The following is a 10,509-nucleotide window of genomic DNA, read 5'->3' as shown; positions in this document are numbered from 1 at the left end:
AAAAATTCCTCAACGGAGGAAGTAGCTCCGCCGTCATGGCCGCGCCGTTCCTCTCGATCCGGATGGGCATCGGCATGCCGAGCCATTCGGAAGAAGAACACGGGCAGTGGGGGCACCACGCCTGCGCCACAGCCAAAAGAACAGACCCCATCAAGGCAAAGGGCAACGCAGCCAAGCCATTCGACGGCGGCGCGCTTCCCGCAAGGGAAAACGCGCTACCCGCGAAGAGTCTAACCACGGCGCCGTCGTAGGGTGGTGCACCGTCGTCGTATTCAGGGGAGCGGAGGAGGGCTAGATCTCACGTCTCTATCTGCCACTGGCTCGCGGTGGATGGGGACAAAAGAAGAGAGAAAAAAAGAATCGCGGCGCGGTGGCCGTCGCCGGCGACTGCGCGCTGCGCGGTGGCCCGGCGGCCTGTACAGAGGCCGTCATCGCGAGAGAGAGGGAGAGGCAAGGGGGAGCAGAGGAGGCGCAATCGGCGCCCTCTCTCTGCCAGAGGAAAGAAACGGGAAGGGAAGGAGAGCAGGCCATGAGTGGCGTGGTGGTTTCCATGCCGTCGCCGGCGGCCGGACTTTGTCGCGTCGGTAGCCGAGGCCGCCGCCTGCGGGAGAGAGACAGAGGAGAGCGGCACGCGAGGGAACAAACTGGATCGGGGGTGGGGGATTCCCTCGTTTTTGTTCGAGCGCAAAGCGCGCGTGGCCGTCGATCTGATCGGACGGCCACCGTGAAACCCTAGCCCCGCCCCAGGCCGCTGGGCCAGAAAGGGAGCAGGCCAGCTGGGCTGCTGGGCCGCCAGAGCCAGCGGACCGGGTCGGCTCGCTCGAGCGCGCGGAGGCGCAGGCCTTAGGCCGCTGCGGGCCTCCCGCGCCAGGCCGAGTTCGGCTGGAGCTGCCCGTTTTCACTTGTTTTTTAATGGTTTTGTCCAGTTTTTTGGGCAGATTTCAAATAGTATTTCTATTCAATTTTTTTTTCAACGAAATTTTTTGTTTTAGATAATAGAAAATTAAACAGAAAAAGTTCTGAAAATGAAAATAGAAAATTTTCAGAGAAAGAAAAGTTCATGAATTTTATAAAGAAAATTAAATAGTTCATGATTTTTTGTTCGGTCAAAGAAAAGTTTCTGTAAAGAATAAACAGTTCATGAATTTTTTTTATTCATGTTTTTTCACTGCAAATAAAAATAAAAGTGCTCTTTTAAAAGTGAATAGAACTAAAGTAAAAGATTAAATTGTTGCTTTTGCATTTTTAAACCAACCGGTTAAAATTGCTTAGATAGTAAAAGAGTACATAATTGTTTTTGAATAGAATATTGTAAAGTTCCGCTGCAAAGTAAAAGTTTTATCCTCCAATTAAATTGGAACCAATGGGAAAATTTAATTGGAAGAAATGTTCTTAGCAATGTTTTCCCCTGTGGGTGAAATAAGATGCAGATAATTTCCACTATGACAAAAGAAAGATATTTGTTTTAAAGTTAAAATATGGTATTGTTATTTTCTGACCAACGTTGATGATAACAATGCTATAATTCTATGTGCCTTATCTTCAAAGTTTAAATCTCTGATAAATTTTGTATCAAAGTGATCAATTTTCAGAGAACGGATAAAGATCAAAAAATGCTCTTGAACTAGAGAAATGTATATTTCTTGTTCCCGCTGCAATAAAGTTGATGATGATGATTAATTCTTAGCAAAGTTGTTTAATAGAAATACTATCATCACATTGTTTATGAGTTATATGCATTATTTCCATTTCCGCCCAACGGTGATATGGAATTAATGTAGAAGGATGATGTTTATTCTAATTCTGCCACAGCGAAGATTTAGAGTATATAGGAAAGTTTCAAAAGTTTAATGTGCATTTCTTTTAACCAGACCAATGTAGGGTTATTTGTGTGCCCATTACTGTTGATTATTGGCTAAGTTTTCTCAAACTAAATTGTTTCCATGCTTTCATTCGTGAAAGCAAATGGCTGGGTACTTGTGACCCAAAATATGACCAAGAAAGGTCATAACGTGAGGGAGTATGTTCTCTCTAAAGAATGGCATCAAAAGAAAAGAGATAGATCATTGAGAGTCTTGGTTGATGAATGTCTTTCATGTACTCTCTATGAAGAAGATTTTTCAGTCAACATGATTAGAGATGAAACAAGCAACATGCGTGTTTAATTTGACCAACGTCGGATCAAGCATGTGTGTCAAAGATCATTCGGATTTATTTCTAAATTTGATGATTGAATATGTATTCAAAAGAGCCAATTCTGGCATTTATGTTCCCTTACGAGGAATTACCCGCATGACGGGAAAAGATGATTATGATAAAACCTGCATGGCGGGAAAAGTCTGGGAAAATACCTGCGCAACGGGGTAAAGCTGATATAATATTATGTCAAAAATCTCGTATGGCGGGAGAAATTCTGGCAAGAGAAAGACATGATAACTCATGTGCTTTTAATGTATCCCACTCTGAGAGAAAAGCATGGAGTAGCTGAAAGGTGCAACCGTACACTTATGGATATGGTGCGCAGCATGATGAGTTATTCCAACTTGCCATTGGGATTATGGATGGAGGCACTTGAAACCGCCATTCACATTCTCAATACAGTACCAAGCAAGTCGGTGCCCACAACACCGTACGAGTTATGGACAGGAAGGATGCCCTCCCTACAACACTTCAGGGTGTGGGGGTGCCCCGCTGAGGCCAAAATGTTTAATCCAAACATTGCAAAGTTAGATCCCAAAATAGTGAGTTGTCACTTCATTGGCTATCCAAACAGATCAAAGGTTTTTCGTTTCTACTATCGAGACATATATACAAAGTTTATAGAAACAAGACATGGAGTCTTCTTAGAGGATGAAATGATGAGGGGGAACTTGGTAGCTCGGAAAATTGATCTTGAGGAGAAGAGGGTGCATGCACCTAATCCGATGATTCAGGAGCCATTTTTCTCACTACCAGTTGCAACTCCACCCATGACAACTATGGGGGTAGACCCGGAACCTGTCCGTCAGGAGGCGACTAAACCCGTTGAGCATGAAAGGGAGGTGCAACAACAAATTTTAGAAGAAGTGCCAGAAGTTGAGGCACAGAATGTGCCAGAAACTGAGGCCCTTAGAAGTTCGAACAGATAAAGATCCCACCTCATATGAAGAAGCCGTGAGTTCAAGTGGATGAAGGCAATGGAAGACGAGATGAAATCGATGAGTTCCAAAGATGTTTGGGACTTAGAGGAAATTCCTAAAGGAGCCAAAACAGTAGGCTTCAAATGGGTCTACAACATTAAGTATGACTCTAAAGGGAATGTAGAAAAGTATAAAGCACGACTCGTGGCAAAAGGATTTACACAAAGAGAAGGTATAGATTACAAATGAGACATTTTCTCCAGTCTCATGTAAGGATTCCTTCAGAATCATAATGGCATTAGTTGCTCATTTTGATTTAGAGTTACATCAAATGAATGTAAAGACGCCATTTCTCAACGGAGATTTAAAGGAAAATGTCTACATGAAACAACCCAAGGGTTTTATCATGAAAGGCAAGGAAAATATGGGATGTCGCCTCAAGAATCCATTTATGGATTAAAGCAAGCCTCTAGACAGTGGTATCTAAAGTTTAATCAAACGATTAAGAGTTTTGGATTTAAATAAAATATTGAGAATAACTGCATTTATGCAACGTTTAAAAATGAGAAATATATTTTCCTAATCTTGTATGTGGATGATATCCTGCTTGCTAGTAGTGATGTCTACTACAAGAAATAAAGAAGTTCTTATCCTCAAATTTTGACATAACAGATCTTGGTGAAGCATCATATGTTTTGGGCATAGAAATTCACCGAGATAGCAACAATGGAGTCTTAGGACTGTCGCAGAAAGCATATTTAGAAAAGGTTCTTAAAAGGTATAATATGCATGCGAGTAAAGCCACACCTGCTCCTATAGTTAAGGGCGATAGTTTTGGGAAATTCCAATGTTCCAACAACCAGTATGAGATCGATCAAATGGAAGCAGTACCATATGCTTCGGCAGTTGGCAGCTTACAGTATGCACAAGTGTGCACTCGCCCTAACTTATCCTTTATCACCGGGGTACTCGGTAGATATCAAGAGAATCCAGTCATAGAGCACTGGAAGATGGTAAAAAAAGCATTACGTTATGCGCAAGGCACGAAGGACTACATGCTAACATACAAGAGATCTGATTCCCTAGAGATAAAAGGGTATTCAGATGTAGATTTTGCGGGGACAAAGATGATAGAAAATCCACTTCAGGATACGTATTCACCCTCGCTGGGGGGGGGCTATTTCATGGAAAAGCTCCAAACAGTCGATAGTTGCATCATCCACGATATATGCAGAATTCATAGCATAGTTCGAGGCCATGGGGCAGGCGATATGGCTAAAGAAATTTATACCCAACTTGAAAGTGGTAGATTGTATTCACAAACCACTAAAGATGTACTGCGACAACCAGCCCGCAGTATTTACGCTCACAACAACAAGTCGAGTAATGCTGCCAAAACAATAGAGATAAGGTATTATGTTGTGAAAGATAGAATCCAGGATTAAACTATAAGTCTCGAGCATATAAGGACAAAAGATATGCTTGCGGATCCGCTAACGAAAGGCTTACCACCCAATGTGTTCAAGGAACACTTAGCCGGCATGGGTTTAAGGGAAAGCCTTATGATTCCTGGATAGGCCCAAAAGGAACAGAATTTGTTTCTGAACATAACATATGTTGTACCTGTATGATTCTATCAGCAATTAAGCTGTGATGATGAAACATGCTCTATGTATCAATATGTGATGAAACAAATAAACTAGAAAGTATGAAGTTAAAAGTAAAGTTGAGATCAAGGTGGAGAATGTTAGGTTGATCTCTCTCTCGTTCAACCCAACGGGTCGAACGAGCCCTTGAATCGCGCCCTGATCGGGGGCACCCAACCAAACCATGGTTGGTGGGCCCCTGTGACCCGCGCTATATAAACAGAGGTGGGGGCCGAGGCATGACTTACGAGGTTAATCGTTGCCACAATCCCTACCAATCTAGGGTTAGCGCGGTGCTCACGGGAAGCTCCATTACCGCCACCATCCACTCACTGCCATCACCGGCCACCGTCACCATGGCCGGCACTGGGAGTTCCTCATCTGGACAAGGAGAAGGTAGGTTCACGGGAGTTTCTAGCCTATCCGATCCAAAGGATCTATCAAGTTATACATGATGACTTCATCAATCTTCAAGATCAGCAACTTCAACCCGATCTTCGATAGACATTGTGTGAGTGCATGTGTCGAGGTGGCGTGTGTGTATGTGAGTGTCTACATTGTTCGTCCTTTCTCCAAATAAAAACATTACTAATATATTAGGGCATGTCCCTACTAAAACGGGTAGTCATTTCTACTCTTAATCACCATCCACTTATTTTATAGTTTTCTTTTTTGGAGGACTCATACGTTATATACTCTTTTTTATGTAATTCTCTCCTTTTGGTCTTGGTCTTCGTGTCTGAGCTGTTTCTGACAGACAAAACGGGTGCTTCGCTTATCTCTGTCATGTAGTGCTTTTTTTAAAGCCCCGGCAAATTCCTGGCTTCAATTAGATTTAGCATAAAGCAGTGGAAGAACATCGAGGGAGAATTCAAAGATCAAAGAAAAAACAACCCTATTAGTTGCAGAACAACACTACACTTACACGGCTGATCGCCATCCACCCACAACAGGACAACGCAACTCCGACTCCGGCGAAGAACTACAGAGAACTAGGCAAGGTTGGCGTCATGGAGGATCGCCGAACGGACCACCTGTCGCCCATCATCGTACGTCACCAGGTCCCCGAATCGCATGTTCGATTTCATAGCAACAAGCAATCTCACGAATACGCCGGAGAAGAGTCGACTACCACGACCAGTACCATGCCTCCGACAATGCTCACCGGCATCATCGTTGCCACACAAAGCTAACCGCCCTCATCCCAGACGGACACAACAAGGAACAAGAATGACACCCCCCACCTATCACTGGTCCCTCTAGCCGATAAGAATCTCCTGGAACGATGCCCCAAGAGGTGTGACACACACGTCACCATCATTGCCCTTCCTAGGGGATCAAGGGTTCCCCCGAGCTTTCTTGCATGGTGGAGCGAGCAAAAACAACCTCAACGACCGATGACTCATGTCCACGATAGTATTTTCCCTGAAGAGGAAGGGATGATGCAGCACATTTATGGTAGGTATTTCCCTCAGTGATGAGACCAAGGTTATCGAACCAGTAGGAGAACCACGCAACACTATGTAAACTGTACCTACACACAAAGAACAAATACTTGCAATCTGATGATACGTCCATTTTGCATCATGCTTTTATATTGATATTTATTGCATCATGGGTTGTTATTATACATTATATCACAATACTTATACATTTTCTCTCTTATTTTATAAGGTTTACATGAAGAGGGAGAATGCCGGCAGCTGGAATTCTGGATTGGAAAAGGAGCAAATATTAGAGACCTATTCTGCACAACTCCAAAAGTCCTAAAACTTTACGGAGAATATTTATGGAATATATAAAATATATTGGGTAAAGAAAGCACTAGAGGGGGCCACCTACCAGCCACAAGGGTGGAGGGCGCGCCCCCAACCTTGTGGGGCCCCTGGCAGGCCCCAGATGCCCATCTTCTTCTATATGGTGTGTTTTGACCTGAAAAAATCAGAAGGAAGCTTTCGGGACGAAGTGCCGCCGTCTCGAGGCGGAACCTGGGTAGAAGCAATCTAGGGCTCCGGCGGAGCTGTTCTTCTGGGGAGACATCCCTGCGGGAGGGGGAAATCATCGCCATCGTCATCACCAACGATCCTCTCATCTAGAGGGGGTCAATCTCCATCAACATCTTCACTAGCACCATCTCCTCTCAAACCCTAGTTCATCTCTTGTATCCGATCTTTGTCTCAAAACCTCAGATTGGTACCTGTGGGTTGCTAGTAGTGTTGATTACTCCTTGTAGTTGATGCTAGTTGGTTTATTCGGTAGAAGATTATATTTTCAGATCCTTAATGATAAGTAATACTCCTATGATCTTGATCATGAATATGTTTTGTGAGTAGTTATGTTTGTTCCTGAGGACATGGGAGAAGTATTGTTATCAGTAATCATGTGAACTTGGTATTCGTTCGATATTTTGATGAGATGTATGTTGTCTCTCCTCTAGTGGTGTTATGTGAACGTCGACTACATGACACTTCACCATTATTTGGGCCTATGGGAAGGCATTGGGAAGTAATAAGTAGATGATGGGTTGCTAGAGTGACAGAAGCTTAAACCCTAGTTTATGTGTTGCTTCGTAAGGGGCTGATTTGGATCCATATGTTTCATGCTATGGTTAGATTTATCTTAATTCTTCCTTCATAGTTGCGGATGCTTGTGAGAGGGGTTAATCATAAGTGGGAGGCTTGTCCAAGGAAGGGCAGCACCCAAGCACCGGTCCACCCACATATCAAATTATCAAAGTAACGAACGCGAATCATATGAGCATGATAAAAACTAACTTGACAACAATTTCCACGTGTCCTCGGGAATGCTTTGCTTTATATAAGAGTTTGTCCAGGCTTGTCCTTTGCTATAAAAAGGATTGGGCCACCTTGCAGCACCTTGTTTACTTTTATTACTTGTTACTAGTTACGAATTATCTAATCACAAAACTATCCATTATCGATAATTTCAGTGTTTGCAGAGAATACCTTGATGAAAACCGCTTGTCATTTCCTTCTGCTCCTCGTTGGGTTCGACACTCTTACTTATCTAAAGGACTACAATAGAACCACTATACTTGTGGGTCATCTCCCGGCACGTAATAGGGGTTGTCAACGCCTCCCGGGTAAAAGATATATTGGTTTGTAGTAGATTGGATAAATAGATCTCACGGGAACGCGAAATAAAATAAATAACAAAAAACTACAGCAAGGTATTTTTGGGTTTTTGGAATAATAGATCTGAAAATAGACGAGGCAAATAATAGATCGGAAAGCAAATATGATAAAGAATAGACCGAGGGCCGTAGATTTCACTAGTGGCTTCTCTTGAGAAAAATAGCATACGACGGGTAAACAAATTACTGTTGGGCAATTGATAGAGAGCTTCAAATAATTATGACAATATCCAATCAATGATCATTATATAGGCATCACATACAAGATTAGTAGACCGAGTCCTGCCTGCATCTACTACTATTACTCCCCACATCGACCGCTATCCAGCATGCATCTAGTGTATTAAGTTCATGGAAAAACAGAGCAATGCAATAAGAACGATGACATGATGTAGACAAGATCTATTCATGTAGGAATAAACCCCATCTTGTTATCCTTAATAGCAATGATACATACGTGTCATGTCCCCTTCTGTCACTGGGATTGAGCACCGTAAGATCGAACCCATCACAGAGCACCTAGGGTTTGGAACTTGCGGCGGCTGGAATTATGTTTCGTCGACTTCCCTAGGGTTTTTGGATTTTCGGGGTATTTATAGAGCAAAGAGGTGGTGCGGGAGGCGGCCGAGGTGGCCACAACCCACCAGGGCGCGCCTGGGCCCCCAGGCGTGCCCAGGCGGGTTGTGCTCCCCTCAGAGCCCCCCTCTGGTATTTCTTTGGCCCAATAGGTGTCTTCTGGTCTAGAAAAAATCTTCAAAAAATTTCGCTGTGTTTGGACTCCGTTTGGTATTGATTTTTTGCGAAGTAAAAACAAGCAAAAAAGCAACTGGCATTGGGCACTATGTCAATAGGTTAGTCCCAAAAATGATATAAAGTTGCTATAAAATAATTGTAAAACATCTAAGAATGATAATATAACAGCATGGAACAGGCAAAAATTATAGATACGTTGGAGACGTATCAACAACGCCTTCCATAAGGAAGCGGCGGCTGCATGCATCGTCGTCACCTGCCTCGGCCCAATGACTGGCAACAAGGTATTCACCCGACGCTACACCGCCAACCACCAACACAGGCCAGACCACCACTACAGTCCCACGCCTGGCGGCCGTCGGCCCTACACGCCTAACGTCTTTCGCAACCATCTTTAGCTCTGGACACGGGGGTCCAAATCTCCATCATTGCCACCAGTTCGCGTCGGATAACCGTGAGCCCCATGTGCGTGAATGTCATCGCAGCCACCCTCAAAACAGGATGGCGGTGCCCAACCTGCCACAAGCCACCACCTGGAGCCCATCAAGCCCATGGTTGTTGGCACTTAGAGCCGCCTATAGCCGCGTGTTGCCGAAGAACTCGCTCCCACCTGGCATTTCTCCTCTATCGCAGCACAGACCGCGAGCCCACTCCACAGAGGTCCTCCTCAGATCCCACAGAGCTTGCCTTCGTGTGCCCGTGCCCCGCGCGACCGCAACATGCTGCAGCCGGCAGCTCGAAGCCATCGTCGCCAGCCCTGCCTCGCCGCCCACACTGCTCACCAGCACAACCCCGGGCCAGAGGAGCTTCCCGATCTCTACACCAGATCCGCGCCCCGCGCCTTGATACATCTCCATCGTATCTATAATTTTTTATTGTTCCATGCCAATATTATACAACTTTCATATACTTTTTGGCAACTTTTTATACTATTTTTGGGTCTAACATATTGATCTAGTGCCCAGCGCCAGTTCCTGTTTGTTGCATGTTTTTAATTTTGCGAAAAATCCATATCAAACAGAGTCCAAACGGGATAAAAACTGACGGAGATTTTTTTTGGAATATATGTGATTTTTGGGGAGAAGAATCAACGCGAGACGATGCCCAAGGGGCCACGAGGCAGGGGGCACGCCTTGGGCCCTCGTGGCCACCCCGTAAGGCGGTTGGTGCCCTTATTTCACTGCAAGAAAGCTAATATCCGGATAGAGATCGTATCCAAAATTCAGCCCAATCGGAGTTACGGATCTTTGGGAATTTAAGAAACGGTGAAAGGGCAGAATCAGGGAACGCAGAAACAGAGAGAGACAGAGAGACAGATCCAATCTCGGAGGGCTCTCGCCCCTCCCATGCTATGGAGGCCATGGACCAGAGGGGGAACCCTTCTCCCATCTAGGGGGAAGGTCAAGGAATAAGAAGAAGGGGGGCTCTCTCCCCTCTCTTCCGGTGGCGTCGGAACGCCACCGGGGCCATCATCATCACCGCAATCTACACCAACAACTTCACTGTCATTATCACCAACTCTTCCTCCCTCTATGCGGCGGTGTAACCCCTCTTTTACCCATTGTAATCTCTACTTAAACATGGTGCTCAACGCTATATATTATTTCCCAATGATGTATGGCTATCCTATGATGTTTGAGTAGATCTGTTTTGTCCTATGGGTTAATTGATGATCGTGATTGGTTTGAGTTGCATGTTTTATTATTGGTGCTGTCCTATGGTGCTCTCCGTGTCGCGCAAGCGTGAGGGATCCCCACTGTAGGGTTTGCAATATGTTCATGATTTGCTTATGGTGGGTGGCGTGATTGACAGAAGCACAGACCCGAGTAAGTAGGTT

The sequence above is a fragment of the Triticum dicoccoides genome, chromosome 4A, assembly GCF_002162155.2.
Source record: "Triticum dicoccoides isolate Atlit2015 ecotype Zavitan chromosome 4A, WEW_v2.0, whole genome shotgun sequence".
In the NCBI taxonomy this organism is placed as follows: Eukaryota; Viridiplantae; Streptophyta; class Magnoliopsida; order Poales; family Poaceae; genus Triticum; species Triticum dicoccoides.
Note: the sequence above shows the minus strand (reverse complement) of the source record.